At 38.3% G+C, this 11,347-nt stretch overlaps 2 long non-coding RNA genes across 2 annotated transcripts; one reads left to right on the top strand and one right to left on the bottom strand.

Annotated features, from left to right (window-relative positions):
• The first annotated feature begins 2,913 nt into the window (after positions 1-2,913).
• Positions 2,914-6,744, top strand: LOC140005395 (uncharacterized). Its single transcript, XR_011813234.1, has 3 exons — positions 2,914-3,142; positions 5,304-5,384; positions 6,561-6,744. It is a non-coding gene; the product is annotated as an uncharacterized lncRNA (long non-coding RNA).
• Positions 6,745-9,048: 2,304 nt separating this feature from the next.
• LOC113729991 (uncharacterized) lies at positions 9,049-10,905 on the bottom strand. The gene is made up of 2 exons (XR_011812836.1): positions 10,572-10,905; positions 9,049-9,880 (listed from the first exon to the last, which is right to left on the bottom strand). It is a non-coding gene; the product is annotated as an uncharacterized lncRNA (long non-coding RNA).
• Positions 10,906-11,347: the final 442 nt, after the last annotated feature.

The raw sequence follows: 11,347 nt of genomic DNA, 5'->3' as shown, positions 1-11,347 counted from the left end.
TTTCGAGCTTTTGAATGATGGATTGTAGTGAGTCCTGGCGAGAGCTGGGCAGGCGTCCCGCGGATACCCTTTGGTTCGCCTTAGGGAGAAGTGGGGGCGCTACAATTGGTATCAGAGCTTAGGCTTCAGATTTTGTAGTGTATCCTAGGCTTAAATGTTTAGGATGCCGGACTGTGGGACTGTTCTGAAAGTTAAATGATTGCTTGTAGTGATGAAATTTAGAGCCACTTCACGTGGTCTCTACAAAGGAGCAAGATAGGGCCAAGTGGTGTTTGGTCCTTACTATGTGATTAAGTAAAGACTTAAGTGCCCTTCTAGAAATGTAAGTTGTGAATCATGAATGTTATAGGTTGTAAAACCTTTATCTTGATAATTGGAGAGAATTTGATATGTATGTTGGGTAGGAATCTTGAATGTGGTGATTTACTCTTGGGACCGGCCGGCTCGAGTTGTGAATTACCTTATTTCGGATTCTTGTGCCCGAGTACTTGAGAGTGGAAAGCAACCATAAGGACTTGATATCTCCATTTGTGGGGAATAAGAATGAATCGATATTTCATGTGAATGGTTACAGGAAACCAATAATTGTTTGGTTAAGATGGTACAATAATTAAGAGTGGAAGATGGAAAATATCGTAACCCAAAAGATCCTTGTGTTTGGATTGAAATCGAGCATGTTAGGGAACGAGAATCGTCTAGTTCCAATTAATCTAGTGAATCTCTACTGGTGATCTTTCATAGTGAGACGATGGGAGTAGAACTTAAGAGTTTGCGCCTTGGAGATGAATGTACTTGTGATAATCACTTGTTTATTTTTGTTATTGACTTTGACTTGGCATGAACTTTACTTGGCCATAATTTGTGTTATGATTTAATGAACTCTAGTTTGTGTTTACTTGCATAGTGATAATGTTATTTGTGAAAGTGTCTTCATCCTCTTTAAATGTTGCTACTGGTATATGAGTGTAGTTCAATTTTAACTAAGTGTGAGGGTTATGCATGTGCGTATAGATTAGTTGTGGACATGGAAACTAGAGGACAACGAAAGGGACGTCAACCTAGACAACCCCGAAATGAAAGAGTAGCTAATGGGTCCGACATCGATCAAAACGTTGAGCTAAGTGCTGGGAGAGGAAATGACCAGATAGGACAAGTTTTAACTCGCATGACGGATATCCTAGAGCTCTTGGTAGCTCAACAAGGTCAAGGTGTTGGACAAGGAAACCAACGTGGAAACCAAGAGATAGGGGAGGATCGAGCTTTAGAGCGGTTTCAGAAATTTTTCCCGCCCAAGTTTGCTGGAGGACCTGATCCAGAGGTGGCTGAGAATTGGTTAGAGAATATAAGAAATATATTCGATGCCTTGGATTACACAGAGGAGAGACAAGTCACATTTGCTGTATTTCAACTTGAAGGAGCAGCCCGAGCATGGTGGAATGTTATAAGAAACAAGTGGGAAAGAGATCAAACTCCGAGAATTTGGATAAACTTCGTGCGTGAATTTAATGAGAAATTTCTTCCTCCACTTGTCCAAGAAAAGAGAGAAGATGATTTTATAAAGCTTCGTCAAGGAACTTTAAGCGTAGCTGAGTATGAAACACGCTTTACGAAGTTATCTACATATGCCCCAGAATTGGTGGCTACTGAACGGAAGAGAATAAGACGGTTTATCCAAGGATTAGATTTGGAAATCCAAGATACCCTTGCCGCAGCACAGGTTGAAACATTTAGTGACGCTCTTGAAAAAGCGCAAAGGGTAGAAAGTACAAAATCTCAACTGAGAGCTTTTCAAGCAAGGAAAAGAGATGCATCTGATAGTACACCAGGAGGAAATGAACCACCACCCAAAGTTAGAAAAGGAGTGGATGGAGTAGGACTATCACTTCCTGCACCACTCATGATAAAAGAACCAAAAGGAACTATGTCACGAGGGACTTCAGTAGGACAAACACGACCAAAGAAAACCTCGCAAGTAAGTCAGGTCGCAACACCTCGTCCGACTTGTGGATATTGTGGAAGGACGAATCACACTGAAGAAAACTGTTGGCTAAAGGGACAAAAGTGTATGGGGTGTGGAAGTACCAACCATAAAGTTCATGACTGTCCAAGGAGGTATCCGCGAGAAACTACTGCTCAACAAGGAAATGGAACTGTTCCTCGACAAGTCAATGGAAGGAGAAACCGACCAGTGACATCTGAAAGAACGCATGACATGAACACACCACGCGGTTCAGAGTTGTCCGAGATTACAGAAGGTATGAATTTCGAGGACGAAATTCTTTTAAGGAGGGGAGGTTGTGAGGACTCGCAAAATTTACTTATTTAATCTCCTATTTCTAGCTTATTTAATTATTTATTTGGCCTTTTGCTCCGAATATTATTTTCTAAGTTCTTGAGATCTAATTACATGAAAATATAGTTTCATTATATTTTTAAAATGACTTGTTTCAAAAATTAATTTTCGGAAGCTCGTTTTGTAAAAATAGTGAACACGTCTTTGGAAATCTTGATCGATTGAGAGTACAATAGGTTTGAAATATTGGAGACATGTACAATGGACCTAAAATAGGCATTTTAATGTTTAAATACTCAAGTGATGGTTAGTAGTACGGACGTTATAAGAATTTCTCGGAGGTTTCGCGTTATAGCGATAAAATTGACGGTACACGTTTCCACACGCGTGACTTTATTTGAGGGACTTTAGACCCTTATTTCGGGATAATTAAGAGTGAATATTATCTACATGAATATAAGTGCATTAGAGGTTTAGTGCACTAGTGAACCAAACGCGCGAGAAATCGAGCCGAAACGCGCCCAAACGCACCCAAACGCACCCTAGTGAGAGTTGACTTTGGGGATGATTTTTGCACCACACATTGTGTCTTCCTTAAGAAGCTAAATTTAGACCAAACACTCTCTCTCCTAGTCTCTCTCTTGGCCGAATTCTCTGCAGCAAAAACACAACACAAAGTTGCCATTTTCATCCTCAATTCTTGCACAAAAACTTCATGGATTCACACCAAATTTGAACTACACTTAGCTTGTCACGTGGAGAGATCATCTAGCTAGAAAAAGGAGGAGTTTCTCACGGTTTCTTGGAGCATCTTGAGGACCGAAATTTCTGGTTTAAAGCAACAAGGAGGTATAACCTCATCCTACACCTTAAGCTTGGTTTATGATGGTAGAAATGCATCCTTAAGCTATTGCATGTGTATGGGTATCTTGATATTGTTGGAAAAATGTGAAAGTGGGCTCTATGGATTCCCACACTTGGGTTGTTGCTGATTTGATGATTGATGGTGGATATATTGTTGGTTTAGTGGTTAAAATGATGGATTAATGGTGTGTAATTGACAGAAATTTCATTGGGTGCAAGAGGCAAAAGTTTCCGATTTTACCCCTGCCTTGTCCGACCACTTTTGTGCAAAATTTTGAAGTTCTAATGGCTTGATTATGTTGTTTACATGTTATTGTGAGTGTGTACAAAATTTCATTGAAAAATAACATGATTTGGTTGGTCAAATGAATTGATTTCGAAAGTTAGCAAATCTGGAAAATGATTCCCGTATTGACCAGGCAGTCATTTTGTATCGGCTATAACTCTTTACTCCGATGTCGAAATCAAGTGCCGTTTGCGGCATTGGAAACTAGACATTCCCAGCTTTCCATTGGTACTAAATTCGCGTTCTGGTTCCACTTGAGTGAGCCACACCATTCGTTTGAAAATCACTGCCCTGTTTCGTTGCTCTCCAGGAGACAGGACAGAAATTTCTTCTTGATGCTCAAAAACGAGCTGTTTGTGGATAGAATTTGGAAATGGTTTCTTCTGAGAAAATTCAGCTTTATGAGAGAGATTTCTAACGCCATCAACTACGCTCAATTCCAAGTTGAATTGAGTGAGTTGTGGCCATATTTCGAAACTGATGCAGTGAGTAAAAATCCTCTTTTGACTAGTTAAATGGCCTAGCTTGATTTGGGACTTGTTGTTTTGGAAAATTTGATGTCCAACATCTACCAAACTTTATATTAGATGTTTCTTGGACTTTGTTTTACAAATAAACCAGATTTGGGTTGGTTGCTTTGGACAAAATATTTAAAAAGGAAAGAAGAGCTAGAAGACAGTTTTACCTTGGGAAATTTCCTGAACTTTGATGGTTTAGTTAACTACCTTCCCGTGTGAATTTTCAAATGAAATTTGGTAGAAGAGTAATCCTCATATGGAGGTTTAATTGTACAAAATTTGGTAATATTCTAAGACCATTTTGATATGCAAATGATGTCACAAAATTCGCTCATCGAATCTGGAAAACTTTTGTTTTCTCTTAGCCGAATGGCCAAATCTGATTTGGAGAGTTTTATTTCGAAAATTTGGATGTCAATGGTCTTTAAATTGCTCAGTGAATGTTTATGAACTCCTGGTTTCAATAATGGAGAGATTTGGAACTGATTTCATGGTACAAAAAGTTTGTAAACAAAAGAAAAGTGAGAAGGTAGTTTAGCCTTGAAACTCTTCATAAACTTTGGTTGTTTTAATGACTACCTTACCGTGTGAGTTTTTGTATGAAACTTGGTAGAAATGTTGTTCACATATGGAAGATTTAGTGTACCAAGTTTTATGTATTTCCACTGCCAACTTGATGACCAAATGATATTTCAAATCTAGTTTTAAACCTGGAAAATAGCCCAACAGTCTTAACTTTTTCAGCAACTTGGAGGTACTATATCTTGGTGCTCGAAACTCCGTTTCTCGTTCCGCTTGTTTTGTTATACTCTTGGATTGCAACACTAATTGATTTCCAAATTTCAAAGGTTAGTTCAAAACAAGTGAATTTTGCCGAATTTCTAAAGTTGGCCAAAAACCAACTTAAATCTGTCTTGGTAATTCAAGTTACCAACTTTGAGCCAAAATTTGAGTGCCTTTCACTTACATTCGTGGAAAAGTGTCTTCTAAGAACTTTTAGTACTTTGAAAGAGGATTCCAACAGTACCAAGTTTTCCAATTTTGGACTTGTGGAGAGTGAAATATGATTTTTCAAATATTACTTGTTAAATCTGGAATTTTTTAACTTAAAGGAAACTAAAGGTTTCAAACCCTCCATTTTCCTTCAATATCATTTGATCGTTTTACATTTGATTTTAAAGATGGAAATCAGATTTGTCTTGTATTTTAAAACCCACTTTTGAACCTCGAGTTACACGAACTCTTAGACTTGCCTCTGCGTTAATTTCTTAGATTGTACTAGTGTACAATTTTCCTCGATAATTAGAATGATTTTGAGTGGTAGTTGATTATTGTTGCTCAGGCACTCGAGGGAATCTCCCAGAGGAACTCGGAGCGGACACCTAAAACGCTTGTTTGAGAACTACTCGCTTGTTTTGACTAGGTGAGTGTTCCATATAGGAATACGTAATTGGAATAAGTCTATGACATGCTTAACCCATGGTCATTAAGTATTTACCACACTCATGCATATTTGAATAATGTATACTTGAATTGCTCGACATGAAACACCTGAAGTATGTATATTTGAACTATTGATATGAAATGCTTAAAGAGCATACTTATGTGATTACTTGAAATACTAGATATGAAATGTTTGGAGAGCATATTTACATGATGTGTTTAAATGATTAATTATGCTATGGAAGCATAAGTCGGTTGGAGTGAATCTCCTCGACTCTTACGTGGTGAAAGTGAAAAACGGCCAATGGCGGCCTATTGAAATGACATATGTCTACCAATTAACCGTAATTACTACCGTTAACCGTTTACCGTTTACCGTTTATCGTGTTTACTTACCGTTTTCTAATCTATGTGGTTACTTGCCTACTTGATTATCTGCTTACGTGATCACCAACTTACTTGATTACTTGACCACCTGATTACTTGATTATCATAAATTATATGCTCATATGAAGTGGGCCACGGTTTTAAGGCGAGTGTGTACTTTATCTCACTCGACCTCCAAACATGATAAATTTTTACTTTTGTCGAATTACTTTGTTACCTGTGCATGTTGTAAGCTATAAGCTGAACTTGGGCCCCGCCTCGGTTACTGACCTACTCGAGCCAGGACTGGGCTCGGTCGGGTAGGTTGGAACCCTGGACAACCGTTTCGGTATACTCGAGTATTACCACTGGAGGGATAAGGCGATGGCCAGACCGTACCGTGGGGATCGGAAGTCATAAGGTGCAGATGACCGACAGAGTTCCACTGGAACACCGTATCCTACCGTATATGTTTACCTTGTATCATGATAATTGTTTCATGCTAAAATGTCAACATGAAATCCTGAACTATGCCTGTGATATGCTCCATACCTGTTACTTGACCAATGTACTTATATCATGATACCTGTCTCATGATAAATGTCTCATACCATGATAAATATCTCAAATTACTCGTACAATGATTATCACCTCATGATAACACGCCATTGTGTAACATTGAACCATGCATATGATATGCCCAACTTACTTGATTTATTTGAATTGTTAGAGTGTCTTGGAACCTCACTGGGCTGTGTAGCTCATCCCACGTTGTGGTTTTCTTTTACAGGGTTCGAGACCAAGGGTGCTCGTGAGTAGTACTAGATTGTTTTCTTTTGAAAACTTTAAGTTATATTATAACGGATGGCTATTGTACCCTTTTCCGTTGGGTTGTATTTAAGCTTGGAAGCTGCATAATTGTAAGTGTGAGATATTTGGAGTACTTTAATTATGTATTGAAGTTACTTAAAGTATTTCGAGCTTTTGAATGATGGATTGTAGTGAGTCCTGGCGAGAGCTGGGCAGGCGTCCCGCGGATACCCTTTGGTTCGCCTTAGGGAGAAGTGGGGGCGCTACACCCGTGAAGGATGCTGAACCTCCTTTTTAGCACCCCAAAGCATCTTTCAATTACGTTTCGAAGGGATGAATGCCGATTATTGAAAAGTTATCGTGGTGAGAAAAATCCCCGTCGTCCCTGTGCAGGTTGTCGAGGTGTTTCACGATACGGAGCAAGAAATCCGGGAATGTTTATGTATGCAGAGTCAACAAGATAGTATTTTCCTAATACCGATAAAAAAAAATTGGTGGTCAAAAACATTTCATCCTAGTGGACTACTTTTTGCTTTATAGTACATATTGCCATATTTAATTGATAACATCTAGAGTGCACCTGTTGGAGGCATAGGAAAATGTGTTGGCCCTGTTAGTGCTCCATTCGAGACACGTGCATCATGTGCGCTCCCTTCCCAACCAGCATAAATATATGAAAAGCGAATATCAAAATTACAAATTGCTAAAACGTTTTGAGTTGCTTGCCCATGCCTATTCATGTATGCCACTTGCTCTCTAGGTGAAAGATATGCTGGAACATGCGTCCCATCCATTGCAACTACAGCGTTCTATACATTTAAAATATGGGCTACTTCGTATGTAAAAATTTTTTTAAATATGTGAAATAAAGCTAACTGAAAGAAATTTGTTGCATTATATTAGTAGAATTAAAGTACCATGAACCAATTAGCGAATCGCCGATCCGTGTAAATTTTTGGATAGACCTCGTTCTGATTCTTAGGACAAATGAGATGTTGCCCTAAGTCACAGATCCCTCGTAGCACCTCATGAATATTCCTACATATGGTCTCCGGGGAGTGCTGGAATCGCTCAGCCAGACAACGCATACGATGATTGTGGCTTAACATAACTAAGGTCATACACACATTGCCTCTTCTATACGAATCATTTTGTGTGGGTTTTGCGGTACATATCCCCTGCTCACTAAAATTTCACATAAACGCATGAAACTATCCACGTGGAAAATATTTTCCCTTTTTTTGCGAAATAATAAAAGAATGACAGTGTATGTTCCAGCTACAACTTTTGTTGCTATTTGTTAAAATATACGTTTTGTATTAAATTTCTATGAAAAACTCACCACCCTCTATTTTCTGTCCAACTTACTTGACGAGTTTCTTTTATCTTACTAATACTGAAGCAAACATAGCCAACCCAAAACTGAGATGTACAATTTTTGGAAAATAAATTACTTGGCTTTAAACATGAAAGCAAAAAAGATATAAGGATGGGAAGTTTAGATAAAATTGCAGTTGCAAGGTATAAGAATACTCACATATATATATTTGAGAGACTTTGTAATGCCGTTGCCCTAAGGATCGCTGACGAGATGTTTGATTGAGTATAAAAATGCCAGAGGCAAGTTTTGGTAGGAATATATGAGTGAGTAATTCCTACCGACACTTTATAAGCAATTCCTACCGATATTTTTGATAACCAAATATTTAATTCTATTCTATATATGAAATAATAGTGTCGGGAACTTAACCAACAACAAATTAACCATTGCACAAAGCCAAAAAAGAAGGCTGTACAAATTTGACATAAGGCTGCAAAAAAGCTATGTACAGAATCAATCTACCCATGTGCATTTCCTTCTTTTTACTATATTGGGCGCATCTTTTGCCAATTTTGCAGGCACGTGAAACTGATTGCAACTTTAATGTTATAGGCTAGACAGATGCGTAAGGAACCACTTATAGATACAATGCAAAGCTGACCAGCCATAGAATATAGTCCAACTCCTACTGAAGTATTCCCGAAGTCATTCATTGACCATTGGAATTTGAAATCAATATATATGCAACAGGAAGCTGGTTAGAACCAAATATGGCAAATTTTACATGAAAAAAATGGTTGACCAACTTTTCCAATCGTGTTCATTTGCGAACAACAACAACAAATATATACATATGTACTTGGCAATTTTGATAGCAAATACCTGGGCATTCATACATATATATTTGATTATATATGAAGCAAATTTTTATATGTGGATATATACACATAAGCATACATATCAATCAAAAAATATTATCCAATAACTTGTCAATTTGTAAAATTGCTCCCTGTTGGCGATAAAGAACAAGTTTCGACGCATCCAAAATTAGTATCAAGAAGTCCTCAAGCAATAGAGTTAAGACAACATCATTTGGTGACCACCCATGCCACATGCACAATTAAGAAAAATCCACAACAGTTCAGAAAACGAATTCATCCCATAATTATTACAAACGTACTACAAGTACTCATCCAATAAAACATGAAAGCTACAATAAAGTGGATCCATGGGAATGCTTAGTGGGATGAATAATAAGCCAAAATTGGTCACCGCATCTCCAGTGACCGAAAACAGCCCAACATAGCATCCCATGCTGTTCCTAACTCACGAACTTATTCATTCTACCTAGGCACGAGGGGGTTTGGGGGTCAAGAATGGTATCGGCGTAGTAATATTGGAAACTTTCATCCGATTAGAGGAACATGTGGCACCACCGCTCACTGCTTGCGAACTCCTTCATGCATGCAAGCCGTTTCTGGTTCCGTAGATGTACAGGCTCATGTTTCGGATAGCTCTTGTCCCAAACCTTCAAAGCAGCCACACACCACTCATTATGTCACGTGTTTTCATCAATCCTAATATGTGACAATTTGCTATGTTGCAGGCTGTATCTCGTAGAGCCTCACCAGTCTTTTGAGACTTAATACTCCTAGACCCATCATAGGACGAAGTCCCTCGACTGGAGGCTTGTCGTTTACCAGGCTTACTACCAACAAATTCGACATCTTCATCTACAACAGGAATGTAAACATCATCACCCAAAACACTGACGTAGGTTCATCTACCTTTGCCTTTCTCTTGACCCTTGATGCAGCACTAGTTGTCTTTTCAGCAGACCACGGAGAGTGATGGACATCACTCTGGGCGGACGATTGGGCATGCTTGCCTGTGGCAGATCTGTCCTGAAGGATTTCAGTCAGTTCAAAGAAACAGTCACAGCTTCGTCCTTCTTTGAACCTTGCAAAGAATTTATTTTCCTGCAAGTCAAGTGAAAGGACATGGGTTGAACCAAGTAGAAAGTGCAATTTTCAGGTAGAAGGCATGTATATAATAAGTTGAAATAACTTAGATATTGACAACCTATAGCAGTTTTGAAATATTGACCAGCTACCATTACATAAACAAAGAGGACATAAATAAAAGATATAAGAGGGCAGTAGACAACCAAAAAGGATGGTAGCAAATATATGAATATGGCTTTACGAAACACACCACTCGTTTGGTCAGACAACCAGAAACTCAGTACTAATCTGCTTAATATAATTGTCTCGTTTTGTGTATCATATACATTTTGTTAAGGCATAGCAATAGCATTTCCTAGACTATTGTACCGTCTATTAAATCCATAATGCAATAAGACTGTCATACCTAAAGGCTTTGTACAGAAACTAATAATAAAAGGGAAGCAACCAAGAATTTTATGGCAGGTCCGTCTACATATTGTTCCTTATAAGAAGATGGCAAATAATTCGAAAAAAATTTCTAGCATTTTTCCACATCTTTAATAGATACACAGCCCATTAATCATAATTAACTGAAATTTAATAAAGTATCATACAAAATACAAGAGTTGTCATATGAAAGTCCTCAAGCAAACTTGCCAAAAAATTTCAACAATGCAGTCAATAGATCATAGGCATCAGCGGAAGTTAATTTGATTAAGTTTACTCGCGTAAGAGCGCTCCATTTCTCCCTTGTGGCCTGAAAGCACAGCAACTGTGAATTAAATCCAACTCCTGTCTCTGCCGTAGACCCGGACATCCCATTTAGCTTGATAAAACATTTCCACTCAGATTCTAATCGGTAAATTTTGGATCGGTATTATTCCCACTTCAAATTAACTTGGCACTTGTCATTCATGTGTAGGGTTAGATGATGCCAGTTCGACCTGCCCTTTTGGAACTTGTCCCAAGCACCATTCCTATGTCACTCTACAAGTGTGGCAACAAATGATGACTCAAGTGTTGGGTGATTCTTCCAATCAGTTACTTCAAATTCATCAGTCATCTACCGCAACAAAATCATATATTAATAAGCGTATACAGCCAGGTTGCTTAAGAAAAAGTCAGTTCCATTGCCTATAACTTCATTACTACAGACTAGGAGGCAAGTATTACCTTTACGAAGTAGTTTCTTGCACAAGCACCCAAATCGTTTAAATCGGTCTGGGAATGTGCTGGCCGGACTACATAGAAATGAATTACAAAGACTCAAGAAATTGTGAGTTGTGTATAATAGAAAGACATAATAAAAGATGGAAGTTATAGTTGTTCGATAAATTGCACATTCCTACGGAGTCCATGTGGTTATTGTTGGATCAGAAACAAATGTTATATAGAATGAAAGGCAAGAAATAACAACCTTGCAATACTATAGACAATCAAACACTTAGTGAACTTGTATAGTGGTCTTACCGCTGCTCTTATAGACTCGATGGCGTTTCA

Source organism: Coffea arabica, chromosome 4c (assembly GCF_036785885.1).
Source record: "Coffea arabica cultivar ET-39 chromosome 4c, Coffea Arabica ET-39 HiFi, whole genome shotgun sequence".
Taxonomy (NCBI): Eukaryota; Viridiplantae; Streptophyta; class Magnoliopsida; order Gentianales; family Rubiaceae; genus Coffea; species Coffea arabica.
The sequence above is the reverse complement of the archived record's forward strand: the minus strand, read 5'-3'. Positions and strand labels throughout refer to the sequence as shown.